Genomic DNA, 15,041 nt, shown 5'->3' with positions numbered 1-15,041 from the left:
AACACCACTACAAACAGCTTAGCTTCGTGTTTTGCTTCCTCTTGTGTTCTCTAAATCTGGGCCTGTCTCTTTCCTCCACAGAAGTCTTCCTGTGCCTGTTTGGCTGGAGGAAGGGCCTCCTTACCATCTTCAGTCTGCCCTCACACCACACCACCCCCCAGCTAAGCACACAATGCAGCCCCACCAGGCTGCCAGAGCTCAGAGCCCAGAACTGGCTGCTCAAACATTTTCCCCTGATTGTCCTCCATCCCAGTGTCCAGAGGCCTACCAAAGTCAGACAGTCCTCCTCCCCGGCTGGAAGACTTCATGTCAAGCTGGACCCTTCTGTCAGTTGTGCAGATTCCCTTCTCACAGAGCAGCGTTAAAGGGGGAGTGCCTGCATGCTCTGGGAGTCAAAAGGATGAAGACAAAGCACAAGAATTCTCCTGCCTGTCTCCCAAAAGGACTATCTTATCTGGAGCTCAGACCCATCCCACACACACCAGCCCATTTCATTCTTGAGCAGTCCTCCCGGGCAGGATTTCTTAGGTACCATCATGATCAATGAGTTGTTGGTTTTTGTTTGTTTGTTTGTTTGTTTTTTGGTCTTTTTGAGACAGGGTCTCCCTGTAGCCCCAGCTGTCCTGGAACTCACTATATAGACCAGGCTGGCCTTGAACTCACAGAGATCCACCTGCCTCTGCCTCCCAAGTGCTGTGATTAAAGGCATGCGCCACCACACCCGGCCCTGATTAATGAGTTTTTATAGCTAGAATGTAATACATATACAAAACTTATTTTATTCAGTCATAAAAAAGATTGAAAATTATGACATTTGCAGGGAAATGAATGGACTGCAAGATGATCATGCTAAGCAAAGTAAGCCAGACAAATGCTGCATGTTTTCTCTCATGTGCAGAACTTTGATTATATACGTATACACATATACACATACATATGACATGAAAGTCCAAGGGGGACTATTTGGAATGAAGAAGAGGACTAGTGAGAGAGTAACAGAGGTGAATATGATCAAATATATTCAATATTTCAATTCACTATGAAAAATTCACTATGAAACCCATCACTTTCTACAATGAATGTATTTAAATAACGTTCTTCCAAGGTGGTGGTGGTGGTGATGGTGGTGGTGGTGGTGGTGTGTGTTTAGGTCAGAGGACAGTTTTTGGAAGTCAGTTCTCGCCCTCTACTTGTTGAGAAAGGGCCTCTCTCATTTTCACTGCTGGCATGAGAGCTTGGAGTGAATTTCCTCTCTCCACCTCCGAGCTTGCATAGGACTGCTGGAATTATAGATGCGTGCCACCACATCGGGTTTTTTTATGTGGGTCTCAGGGATCCAACTCAGGTCACCAGGCTTACCAGTCTAGTGCTTTCACCCATCGAGTCATTTCCCTGGCCCAGTAAAAAAAAAATAAAAATAATAAATAAATAAATAAATAAAATTCTTTAAAAAATTTTACATGTATAGAGTACTTCTAGGTTGCTAAATGATTTCCTGTGCATTAATTTATAGGAGTCCTGGAAAATTCCTATGGCATAGATAGGGTACAAATTCTCCTCTCTCTCTCTCTCTCTCTCTCTCTCTCTCTCTCGCTCACACTCACACACACACACACACACACACACACGCACACACTCTGCATACCTTAAGTCATCTGTCACCTGCAGATCTTCTGTCAGAAATGTATCTTGAACACCCCCTCTCCTACATCTTTGTCCCTCCTACACCATTGTGGCTCAGACTGGCATCAGCTCTCACCCAGTAGTCTATGATGGACTTACAGCCCAGTTCCCTATGGCCAGTCTACCAAGTGTTTTTGCATGGAGTGCCTACTAATTCTCAGCCTCACAGATCAATGAAGTTTAACCTCCTTAGATGAGTGTAATACAGCTCTTAAAATTTGACCAGGTAATTAGGGTGAGTCTTCCCACCTCCATAAATGAATGTAGATAATCCCTCATAGACATGCCCAGTGGCTTGTCTCCTAGGCTCTGTCAAGTTGACGATCACTACTAACCATAACACATAACATGACATCATCATGTGGTTCTATGAGTGTAGCTACTTTTGAGTTGTTGGATAGAAGTTTCATTCTTCCCTCCACCTTAAAAGGCTAGTCTAAGTAATACTGAAATGAACCTCCTCATCATAAATCCATATACAACTTGGAATCACTCGTTGGGGAAATTACTAGAAGCAGAATTGCAGGGCCAGAATATGGACCTTGAACCATGGAAAACTTGGTATGAAGAGAAGCTGTGCTCTTCATACCTCATGTGTTGGTGTTTGGGTGTTACCCCTGTTTTCCCTAGGTTGGCTTTGGTGCCCCCAATGACTTCTCTGTTTCTAGTAAAAGAGGTCTGGACCTCTGCTTTGGGTTCCTGGACATCTTGTTCCTGTTGCCATGATGTCTCACTATGATGGACTGGACTCTCTTAACTGTGAGCCAAACTCTTCCTTCTTTAAGTCACTTTTGTCAAGGATTTTGGCACAGCAACACTCCAACTAATATATTATGAAATATATACTTGAAAAGAAACACATTTTTAAAATCTTTACCTCTAGGTGGTAATATTAGGTTGCTAGACAGACAATATTAGGCTTAGAGGCCATTAGGACAGACATCTCCTTCATGGTGGGCTTTGGACCCCACCTCCCACTTCCCAGATAACTGGAAAAAGGAGAGACTCACAAGTACCCCTTTAAGATTTAAATTATCATATGAAAGGTTGGAGGTTTCAGGGGCTGGAGAGATTGCTCAGCAGTTAAGAGCACTGACTGCTCTTGCAGAGGACCCGAGTTCGAGTCCCAGCACCCACATGGTGGCTATGAACTGGAGTAGCCTTAACTCTAGTTCCAGGGGAATCTGAAGCCCTCTTCTGACCTCCATGGCACTGCACGACACAGGTGCACTCACATACATGCAGGCAATACACTCATACACATAAAATAAAAATAATAAATAAAATATTTTTTTAAAAAAGAAAAGAAAGGTTGGAGGTTTCAGAGCTTTGCTGAGGTTAAGGGAAAGCTGCTTCCTCCTGACCAAAAGAAGGGAATCTAAGTTCTACCTGGAGCCATGGCTGCAGACATGACATCTGATCTGCTTCAAAGACTCAAATGTTACATATTATTGTCTCCTCCCTTAAGAGTTAGTCCAGCCAGGCTTGTCAATCACTTGCCTAGGCCACCATTCCTCAGGAAAGTTCATTCACCTGAGGACATGCTAAGGCAATGGGAAGAATAATTATTCCCTTAATGACATAATGTACTTTTCCTTCCCAGGCGACCCTTTCTTGGTATAGCCGCTTACCAAGCCACTGCCATACACTGCTAAGTCTACCTGGTTTCTGAGTTCTAACTCAAAGTGTTAAGTTTTCCTTTTGTTTCTTCCTGCCTCTTTTTCTTTGGGATGCTGACCAAAAGCCTAAGCATGTTTTCCCTGACACTCTGGGCATTCTCACTTTTTCTGAAGCCCCTCTCCTCTTCTGCCTTGGAGCTGCTTGCTGACCTCCATTGCTGAACGTGCTGACATTCTTGGACCCTAGCAAAAGGCTTTTCTCTTCCTCTTCCCTATCTCCCTCCTCCCAGCAGTTGCTAAGATTTACGGCTTGCCTACTGTGTTGTTTTGTTTTGTCAAACTCCAATAAAATTGTTCACCTTCCTTCTGAGTCCATTTTAAAAAATATTCTATTAATGAGATCAAGAACCCAAAAGAGATCCCTGATTTCCCTGGTAACAGTAAGATTAGGAGTAACTTGTCTCTTGTTTATACATTTATATATTTCCTAAATTTTCTTCAAAATATAACTCATTCAATAAACAGGACTTACTTAGAAAAGTGATGGACATTATTAAGCTATCCTGGAGTTCAACAAAGGTTAAAGAAACATAGAGCAGGTACACAAGTACAATGCTCCTAGAAACTATGCTCTGACCAAATGCCATAGGGAATTCAGATCCGTCATGCATTCAGCTTACTGCTGGGATTTAACCTTAAGGAAGGAAGTGAACAAATATAAAATGCTTTGTGTATTAGTTACTTTTCTGCTGCTATGATAAAACACCATGACCAAGGCAACTTAAGAAGGAAGAGTTTCTTTGGGCTTATGGTTCTAAAGGGATGAGTCCATCATGGTGGTGGACAGGAGGTGGCTGGCACAGAAAGCTGAGCACTCACATTTTCAAGCAGGCATAGGACGCAGAGAGAGAGCCAGACTGGAAGTGGGCAAGCTATATGCTCTCAAAACCTACCCCTAGTGATATGCTTCTTGCTCCAGCATGGTCATACCTCCAATAGGTTCCATGACCCTCCCCAAACAGTGCCACAAACTGGGGACCAAGTGTCCAAATACTTGGAGCCTATAGGGGACATTCTCATTCAAACTACTACATTCTACTCCGTGGACTCCAAAGGCTTAAGACCGTATCATAATGCAAAATGCATTTAGTTCAACCTTTAAAGTCCCCATAGCCTTTAATAGTCTCAACACTATTCAAAAAGTCCAGAGTCCCAAAGTCTTTCCTGAGATTCAAAGCATTCTCTTAACTGTAACCCCTTGAAAAAGCAAAAGGTAAATTACATACTTCCAACACACAATGAATCCTTATATACTTTTGCAGGATACTACATGAACAAAAGATGCTCACTATACCTTAGCTAACAGAGTAAAGAATCTGAAGCAATTCAAATGTCCAAGAGAGATCATTGAATATAAAACACGAGCACCATGAAATGCAGCCCACCATGAGAAATGCCCATTATGAAAAGATGTAGAAGTATGAAATCGTATGAGCAACAGGATGCAAAAGGAAACAATACACAAAGCTGTATTTGTTAAGACTGCCACTCTGAAAAGTCAGCACATGTGTGAGCAAGGGAATTTTGAAAATAAAAACATATGCTGTGTTAGGATTATGGGAGTCCAGGGAACACTTAGGTTTTAAATTTCATCTTTTAAAAAAAGATATATCAAACACACATGGACTTAATCTTATGAAATAGGAAAACAAATTGCCAGTAGGAGTATAGTTGCTATCAGCATACTGGGGTGTCCCTCTCATCTCTCTCCTCTGCACTGAGTGGTTTGTTTTTGTCATGATTATCATGTCAGGGGGCTGGAAAGATGGTTCAGAAGCTAAGAGTACTTGTGGCTCTTGCAGAGGATCTGAGTTTGGTTCCCAGAACCCCATCAAGTGGCTCACAATGGCTTGTAACTCCAGCTACGGATCTGATACCTTCTTCTGGACTCTACAGGCTCCTGAACACATATGGTAGAAGCAATACACTCATACACACAAACAAGAAAAACAAAAACAGGCTCAGCACACACACACACACACACACAAATAAAAATAAAATGAATCTTTAAAAAATAAAAACAAAAATCATGCCAATTCTTAAAAGTTGTTACACAAGATTATTTCAATTTTTAAAAACCAGAGAACTTAACCCAAATTCTAAATTAAAACATCCTAGTGATTTGGTTCAAAATCTATGTAGAGACATCATATAATGCTTGCTTTTTAAACAAAGAACAATTAATACACCATTGTGACATAACAGATGGATTGTTCAAAGTTCCCAACACTGCAGAAGACCCCTTATGTCTGTCAATATCCATAACCCAAGAGCTTGGAAAGAATTATGCAACTAAAGCTGAAATAGTTGGAAATCAGAAGGAATTTTGCTAGACTTTGAAAACAGAAAGATATGGTGACATACTAAATTTTCAGATCAGAAAAAAACTTCAAGTAAACAAATCCAGTTGGTAGTTTGTCCAGAATATTTGGGTTCCTGTACATGGCTCGTGTCCTTATTCTGCTGTTCAGTGCTCTGACCTTCACCAGGGCCAAGGTCTTCTGCAGGCAGGAGCTTCAGGCTGCTCCCCCTTCCACTTTCCTCTGCACAGTCTATCCTTTATTCTGTGGCTTGCTGACTACATCATAGATCACACATAGGCCTAACTTACAACTTGCATCCCTGACACTGTGAACTCTTCTACAGAGAAAAACAGGAGCAAGGATACACACAGACACACACACACACCTTAATGCAAGGGTCCTGCACACACATACCATAATACAAGGGGTCTATGCCATGAAACAAAGCTGCTGTGGTCAGCTGGTTGGGACATGGTATGCTACCAACAGTCCAAGTTTCCCTTAGAGTTAGGAGAAAGAGAACTTGGCATTTGTTGCCTGTGATGCTTTTAGAAACCAGACCCTGTGCAAAATGTAATGTGACTCCACAGCAACCTTCCAATGAACTAATGTGATCGTGTTATTGCCACTCACAAATCTCCCTCAGGGCTCCCTGCTGCCTTTGCAAAGTCATCTGGAGGAGGAAACGCCGTGCCCTGATTAAGAGGGAGGACTTTAAAAGTCAAATAACTTGAATTGGAAACCTATCTCTGTCCTCTATGAGTTGGGTAGTCTTGGCCAAGTTTCCAGCCCTCTTGGTGCCTGTGGCTCTTTCTTTTTAATTCTTTTTCTTTTCTCTCTTTCTCGTGTGTGTGTGTGTGTGTGTGTGTGTGTGTGTGTGTGTGTAGGTCAACTTCCACTGTCTTCCTCTGTCACATTCCAGCTTTTTAAAAATTATTATTATTTTTATGTGTATGCATGTATTGCCTGCATGTAGGTAAGGGCACTCATGTCATACAATGCCTGTGGACAGAAGAGGCTGTTGGAACCCCTGGAACTGGAGTTACAGACAGTTGTTAGCTGCCATGTGGGTGCTGGGATTTAAACCCAGGTCTTCTGCAAGAACAGCCAGTGTTCTTAACCACTGAGCCATCTCTCCAGCCCCTCCAGATTATTTTTTGAGACAGTCTCTCACTGAAGCTCAGTGTTTTGTCTAAGTTAGCTGGCCATCAAGCCCACAGGACCTGCCTGTCTGCCCTCAACCTCATCCCAGGGCTGAGGTTCACAGGCATATGCTACTATGCCCAGCTTTTACATGGTATGAACTCAGGTCCTCATGTTTGCACAGCGAGCACTTTACCCACTGAGCCATCTCCCCAGCCTGGTACTTATGTTTCTTCTGTTACAAATAGTAATTATAACAGTACCTACCTGTCACAGTATCTACCAGAAAGTCTGGCACTGGTAAATGCTCAATTAACATTAGGATCTGTGTGTTATCTGCTACAAAAAGCTCAAACTTCCTAGCAGGGTACAAGATCATTGTGACCCAGCTCCTATGCAATTTTCTGGTTTTGCTTCTTGAGGCTTTAATGTTATCATTGTGACTGGCATCACAAGTTGTAGCAAGCTCCTACAGCATAGGCCCAGACAGGCTTATCCCACCACACGTTTAGTCACAGGGTCATCCTCTTGTTGACTAGTAAGCAGCACAATCTCTGAAGTCCCCTCCTCATGTGAGTTACTCTCTCCTGTGTGCCTCGTCTGTGCTCTATGGGGACACTTTATTAGGCCCCTTGGTTTACCCCCTGCTTCTTCCATGAGGCCTCAAGACAGAGCCCCCTGTGAAGTTCTACCTGTACCTTCATAACCTGGCATTTCAGTAGACTCTAAGTAAATACTTATCAAGTAAATGGAAAAGAAAAACTGACCAGTATACACAAAAGTCAAGGATGTGCTTCCAAGAAAGCAAACACCAGGATAAGGACGTCAAACCCCCAAACACCTTGGTCCAAAGGAGAGGTGCTTGACAAAGATCAGAGAACCAAAGAGAAGGAAATTACCACACTTTCTTACAATGCAGAGCCTTTGTCCTGGGGGAGAGGGAACAGCATGGAATGAAAATGGCTCTAAACTAGCTGTTGTTGACCAGTTAGTGATTTTATTTTATTTTATTTTATTTTTAATTATATATATATGTGTATATTGCCTGCACCCGTGTCATGCAATGCCCGCAAAGGACAGAAGAGGCTGTTGGATCCCCTGGAACTGGAGTTACAGACAGTTGTTAGCTGTCATGTGGGTGCTGGGATTCAAACCCTGGTCTTCTGCAAGAACAGCCAGTGTTCTTAACCGCTGAGCCATCTCTCCAGCCCTACCGTTAGTGATTTTTAAAGCTCTTCTTCAGGGTGAAGAACAGTCATAACTGACTGGGAAGTACTTCTCACCTTGTTCAAAGAACAGGTTGTTTAAAATACTACAGAGAACTCAGATTGGAAGAGAGAATTAAGCTTTATTGAATGTCTACAAGCCAGACACTTTAAAATGTAGTTTCTAGTTATTCTTTAAGATGTGGGGCTAGAGAGATGACTCAGCAGTTAAGAGCACTGGTTGCTCTTTCAGAGAGCCTGGGTTCAGTTCCCAGCACCCATATGACAGCTAACAGCTGTAACTATAGCTCCAGAGGAGCTGATGCCCTCTTCTGGCCTCCATGGGCATTGTGCAACACGGGTGCAATTCTATATACATAGGCAAAACAATCATACACATAAAAATTAGACAAAGTAAGTCCTCACTGACTCTATGACCTAGGTGCTAGCCTCTCCATTTTTCAGATGACAAGAACAGTCACTCCACATATTTGCACTGAGCACCTAAGATATACATGACAGACCCAGGAACAGGGGATGTAGTGATGAGCAAGCAGACATGGTCTCTTCTCCCAAAGAGCACAAAAACAGAACAAGAGGGGCATGGGAAAACAAACGTGCATAAATGAGCAGGAAAATATCAGATAGTGGGAACTGGAGATATAAATCATCAGTTAAAAGAACTGCTGCTCTTATAGAGAACCCAAGTTCAGTTCCCAGCACCCACATGGCAGCTTGCAACCATCTGTTAAGTCCAGCTCCAGGGGATCCGATGCCCTCTTCTGGCCTCTGTGGGTATCTATGTGCACATGTTCTGGTACACACTGATAAAGAAAATAAATCTTAAAAAAAAATATGAGATAGTGGTAGGTGCTAATAGAGAATTAAAATAGGACAAAGGGACTATCTTAGTGTGAGTTGTCAGAGGAGGGCTCTCTGAAACAGCTATATTTAAGACAAGATTTGAATAAGGAGAATAATCATAGAAAGACTGGAAGAACATTTCAGGCTGAAAGATCAGCTAGTGCAAAGGTTCTATAGTGAGAATAAGCTTGACATGTTCAAGAGCCACATGAAGAGATACTGAGGCTGAGGGCATCATCAGGGAGAAGAGGGCTAAGAGACCGGCGTGGTACAGATCGCATCACATGTGTCTTAGAAAGCAAGGGCAAAGACTTTGGATTTCACTTTGAGTGCAATGGGAGGCCACTGGAGGCAAGGGTTTTAAAAGGTTCCCAGAGAGATGGCTCAGTGGTTAAGAACACTCACTGCTCTTTCAGTTCCCAGGACTCATATGGAAGCTCACAACTGTCTGAAACTCCCGTTCCAGGGGATCCGATACCCTCTTCTGGGTACCAGGCATGTACATGGTGCACATACATACTTGCAGGCAAACTTTCATGCACATTAAATAAATAAAAAGTAGTATAAACAACATATTTTAAGATTTATAATTTTATTATGTATTTATTTATGCATATGAATCTATGTCTCCGTGTGTGTATGTGCATGTATGTGCAGGTACCTGCAGAGAATAAAAGAAGGTACGGGATCCCCTGGATCTGGAGTTATAGATTATTGTGAGCTGCCTGAACTGAGTGCTGGGAAAGGAACTCTAGCCCTCTACACGTGCTCTTAGCTGCTGAGCTGTCTTTCCAGCCCTGATCAACAGTTTTAATAGATTTCTCTGGTCTCTTACAATAAAGGGTGTTGTGGTACAGGTACAAGTATAAACAGGAGAAGAGTAAGGAGGCTGCTCAGGCTGCCTAGCTGAAAGAAAATGTGGGCTGGATAAGGGTGCTGGCAGTACATGAGGACAGGAGATAAATATAGGATGCTCAAGACAGGGTAGGATTTGCTGAGAGACTGGATGAGACTTGGGAAGAAACAAAAAACTGGAAGAAATAAAAAGATAAGAAAGGCCCCAATGTTTTGACTTGAGCTTGCAGAGTTAGTGGGAACACTTACTGAAGTGCAAAGCCTGAGGGAATGCAAGTCTGAAGCAGAGAATAACTCAAGTTCTCTTTTAAGTTTGAAATAAATCTTGTGCATCTATAAGGACATGAGTCTCAGGTTCCAGACAGACTTTGAGGCTGAGAGTCATTAGCAAATGGATGTCATTTAAAGATAATAGATTAGGAGAGGAAGACTGTGGAAATGAGAGGGGAGGAGAGAAGGCCACTTCAGAACTAGGGCTCAGAACGTCCACACCAAGGAGAGAAGATCTGTGGAGCACCCACAGAGACAGAAAGAGGCCCAGGAAAGTAGAGTGGCAAAGAACACAGTGTTTGAATGTCTTGGCAAAAGCTGTTAAGAGAGATGGCTCGGCGGTTAAGAGCAGTGTCTGCTCTCGCAGAGGACCTGGGTTTGATTCCCAGCACTCACATGGAGGCTAACAGCAATCCTTGGCTCCAGTTTCAGGGGATTCAATGCCCTCTTCTGAACAGGTATTGCATAGCACAGGTGCACTTGCATGCACACAGGCAAGACACTCATACACATAACATAAAAATAAAATCAAAAGCTGTTAAGAGGGTTGGAGAGATAACTCAGTCTATAAAGTGCTTGCCATCTGACTCTCAGAAATCAAATTAAAAGGCCAGGCATGATGGTGCATACCTTGTAATCCCAACACTGGGGAAGTGGGGACAGGTGGCTCCTTAGGGCTTCGTGGTTGGCCAGCCTAACCTACTTGGCAAGCTCCGGGCCAGTAAGAGACCCTGTCTCAAAAAATAAGGTGGAAAAGAGGTTGATGAAGACACTTGATGTCGACCTCAGACTTCCACATATATGTTCAAACACACAGTGTACACAATAATTAATAAATAGACAAAATATGAAGTGGCCTTAGATTTGAGAGAAAGGCTATTGGTTAATAAAAAGACAGTTCGGGTAGAATAATGGGAAATGATTAGAGTGAGGAGAAAAAGTCAAGGCCAACACTATGGGCAACTTAAAAGGTTTAATCAGAAACGAGGCATAAAAAGTAAGAATTAGTGCCAGGTGTGGTGGTGCACGCCTTTAGTCCCAGCACTCGGGACGCAGAGGCAGGTGGATTTCTGTGAGATCGAGGCCAGCCTGGTCTACGCAGCGAGTGCCAGGCCAGCTGGGGCTACAGGGAGACCCTGTCTCAAAAAGACCAAAAAAAACAAACAAACAAAATAGTTTGTTTTAATTAAAAAAAAAGAGAACATAAGGGGATATAATATCAATGGTTTTTTTTTTTAAGTTAAAATGGCGTTTACTTTGAAAATTTTAAGAGATAACATTAGAGAAGGTCTTATAGAAGTTGGTTTGTTCTAGGTTGAAAATACTGGAACATGCGTTATTTGCTACTGAGAATTACCCACTGGTGAGAAAAAACAATGACAGCAGAAGGGAGGGACATAACTACAAATTACAAAGAACTTAAAGTCAAACTTAAAGTTAATAATGTCCCTGAGGTTAAAACAATGCTGGTGCTCAGAGGAGCCAACTGGCAGTGCAGGTCTGTTCTGATCCCTGTGGTAGCCTTTCTGCCATGCCACTGACTATAACACATACAGTGGTGCTTAGAAAAGATTCAAGTCCAGGCTCTGAAGATAACCACAACAGTGTTGAAGGGATCTTCAGCTAAGCTGACAGAGCCAACACAAACACACATCTGCTTCTGCACACGTGTGAGCAAACTCCGTGCCTCATACAGACTTCTATTACTGAATTTTCTTTCAAATGTCATTGGTGTTTGCAAACATGGCAGGGGTTCTACTAACTGTAGGACCCTTGACTGTTGCCCTTTTATGTTTGATGAGAGGAAGGAGACACAAAAACAATCACATTTCAGTGTTAAGTGGAAAAACTATAAGGAATAAACTCTGCAATGCTTAAAAGGCATTAAAAAGACTTTCAAAATGCCAGTTTACACTCAACAAAACTGAAGACGTAAATTACAGTGCATGACCATTTGGGACTTTTCTCCTTTGCTTGGCTATCCAAGGCTGTAAGTGCCTGAGTGTTCCAGGAAGTAGCCTTTCATCACCTCTTTTCTTTGCTTGATCTGTTTGTCACATGGCAGCACAATGTCACTCTGCATCACCCCCATCTTTCTCTAGCTTACCATCACCTGTTCTGGCCTGTTCCTTCCTTCATGGTAACAGAGATGCCAACTCCCCCTAAGAACTTTCCTCTGAACCTTAAAAGCTAGCAGGTTGTAAGAAGCACATACCTTTAGCTCTTGAGCATATCAAACCTTAAACTATTCGGATTCAAATATCAGAGTGGGAGGAAGAGTACTTTTTAGTAGGAAATCCAAGACAATGATCGGCCACCGTTACTTTGAGAGGTAGCCTAGTAGTAGATTAGTAGATTCAGATGGATCTGGGTTGAAATTGTGACTGCTCCACCTCTTACAAGCTGAATGATCCTGATCGAGTTATTCTCTGAGCCTTGGTTTTCCATCTAGAAAATGGGAGTGATACTACCTACCTCAAGGACTGCTATGAAACTTAAATGAGACGCTTTTGTAAAACACCCACTATGGTACCTGGCACATAGCAGGTGATCCTCTTCGCTCTACTGACTTTTTGAATGCCAGTTTTTCCAACAAGATGTTCTGGAAGACAGATCACAGATTCTACACATTCTATTAGATTGTCCAAAATCCCTAGCACACAGCTCAACACATCTGTAAGCACTTAATTAAGCATTTCTTAGTTTGACCTTAAGTAAAAATGATGGCTATAGATTTGCCTTATAACAGACCAGTAAGACTGGTTTATGGAAACTACATAGAACATAAGATTGCTAGATCCCATTCCAAGAAATGCTGATTAAGAGTCTGCTTCACTAACTTCCATTAAGGAAGGGCTTTCCATTTTTATGTCAATATTTTTTTACTCCCCATAGTTTTTACATTTTTATAAGTATATTTTATTTTGCAATTTTAAAGTAAAACAAGAAACTGAACAAAATCAGAAGTAGAATCTAGACTATTACGAAGATTTCTTCTATTAGCAATACAGAATTTAAAAAACTAAGTAAAAATGAGGCCTGGGTATGATGGTGCATACCCAACTACTACATAATCCCAACACTTGGGAGGCTGAGAATTGCTGAGAATTTGAGCCACGTCTGGTATAATAACATCCTAGGCTGTCTTGGGCTACCCAGGAGACCCTGACTCAAACTTAAATTTTGAAATTTTCCTTCCTCCCCTTCCTTCCTTCCTTCCTTCCTTCCTTCCTTCCTTCCTTCCTTCCTTCCTTCCTTCCTTCCTTCCTTTTTTTATGGTGCCAAGGATTAAAGTCAGAGCCTTGTGCATGCCAGGCAAGCACTCTACCACTGATTTATACTTCCAACTCTGAAATTTCTTTTAATTAAAAGTTGTGAAGCTGCTCCTCAAGGCAGCTGCCAAGATTACAAGCTCGCCTACCCTGAGGATTTCTCTTTCTTTAAAATTGTAAAATCTTAATAAAACAAGTTGTGAAGCTGGAGATAACAGCCCCACTGGTAGAGCATTTGCCCCACTTGTGCAAGGTTCTGGGTCCAACCTCCAGCAAAGAAAAACGTTAGTTAATTAATTAATTAACTAATAAATTAAATATATTCTCAGGTGAACATGGCAGTCTGTTTGAGGAATCACTGCTTCACCCAATAGACCTATTCTTGGAGTGGGGTAAATAAAAATTCTGAAAGGAACAACATATATAAGTGCTCTAAAGTCAAATGTCTTTGAAGGAATTACATGTTACCATCTCTATAAAACTTTCCCAGTTAATCAGTCACTTGGGGTTTGTTAGAAGCAAGAGCTCGGAGAAATGCAAGTTAAGGAAACTTGACTCCTCTCTGCTCCTTAAGTTTTAACAGCAGCTGAATATTTAGCAAACTGGTCCTCTCTTCTCCTCCCCTGCTGTCACAACCCTGGGGCAGACGTCATCCTGTCTCACCTGTGCTACTGTGGTGAGCTGCAGCTGATCACCCTGACTCTGCTCTTACCCAGCTCAGATTCATTTTCCCCAGCTTGGTATCAAAACAGCTACTGGACAGTTCACTCTTCCACCGTAAGAACCCTAAGATGATTTCCCATAAGTTTCAAAGTCAAGTCCAGAACTCAAACCCTGAACCTATTTACAATGCCCTGTTGACTTCTCCAGCCTCACTTCTAACTCATATTTCATGCCCCACTAAGCCCAAGGCATTGCAATACTTCACAATGCTTTCTTTTCAGTCCCTTCAGACCAGAACTCTTGCTTCGCCTTGCTCAAGCACGCTCTCCAGGAATTGCCACATTCCATTCTCCATACACAGCTTATCATCTCCCATCTGATTCTCCCATAAACCTAGCACATATGGCCTAATCACTACAGTTATTTCATTGTCCATAATTAATTTATAGGCCTTTCTTTTTATTTATTTTTATTTTATGTGTATCAATGTTCTGCCTACATTTACGTAAATGTGCCAACCCATGTCCTGTAAGGCCCGCTGAAGCACTGGATCTCCTGAGACTAGAGTTATAGATGGTTGTTAACCACCACATGGGTGCTGGGAACCAAACCCAAGTCCTCTGGAAGAGGAGCTAGTGCTCTTAACCACTGAGTCATCTCTCCAGCCATAGGCCTTTCTACTCCACAAAAATTAGGGCTCTTTGGGGAAAGGATTAGAAAATAGATTAATTGATTGTAGCCCTAATACTGTTAATTTGCCTATCTAATGTGCTATTTCATCTATGAAATGGTAAAAAGTATCTACTTGAATACTGGGATTAAGTAAATGTATGCTTTACCCACTCATAAAACTGGTCTTGAGCATGTTCAATTTATAGTCTCAGCATCTCCTGTTGCATCCTCCCAATTCTGCCCTTCAGGCCCAGCCTCTTACATGGACCCTGCATCCTCACTGGGATCCTGCCTGGCTCCTGTCTATATGCCTGAACAAGGGTCTTGGCCTCTATCCCAAACACACACCCACTAGTGGCCTTTGGACTCCAGGATGACTCACTAAAGTCTCCAGTGCAGTGGGAAGTAATGTAACATGTCTAAGGAATGCCT

General features: G+C 42.3%; 1 protein-coding gene across 6 annotated transcripts in view; it reads right to left on the bottom strand.

The window, feature by feature from the left end:
- The window catches only part of Rab30 (RAB30, member RAS oncogene family), a 99,995-nt gene that overhangs the window by 33,188 nt on the left and 51,766 nt on the right, over nucleotides 1-15,041 (bottom strand). The window contains exon 1 of one of the 6 annotated variants that reach the window (XM_029568830.1): nucleotides 12,536-12,554. The exons of 4 other annotated variants lie outside the window; for them this stretch is intronic. The gene's annotated coding sequence lies outside the window, so the exon portion shown is untranslated. Of the gene's footprint in view, nucleotides 1-10,632; nucleotides 10,651-12,535; nucleotides 12,555-15,041 lie in introns of those variants that run through there. One more of the 6 variants, XM_017800902.2, reaches the window with a different exon arrangement.

Source organism: Nannospalax galili, unplaced genomic scaffold (genome assembly GCF_000622305.1).
Source record: "Nannospalax galili isolate Female #2095 unplaced genomic scaffold, S.galili_v1.0 scaffold278, whole genome shotgun sequence".
In the NCBI taxonomy this organism is placed as follows: Eukaryota; Metazoa; Chordata; class Mammalia; order Rodentia; family Spalacidae; genus Nannospalax; species Nannospalax galili.
The sequence above is the reverse complement of the archived record's forward strand: the minus strand, read 5'-3'. Positions and strand labels throughout refer to the sequence as shown.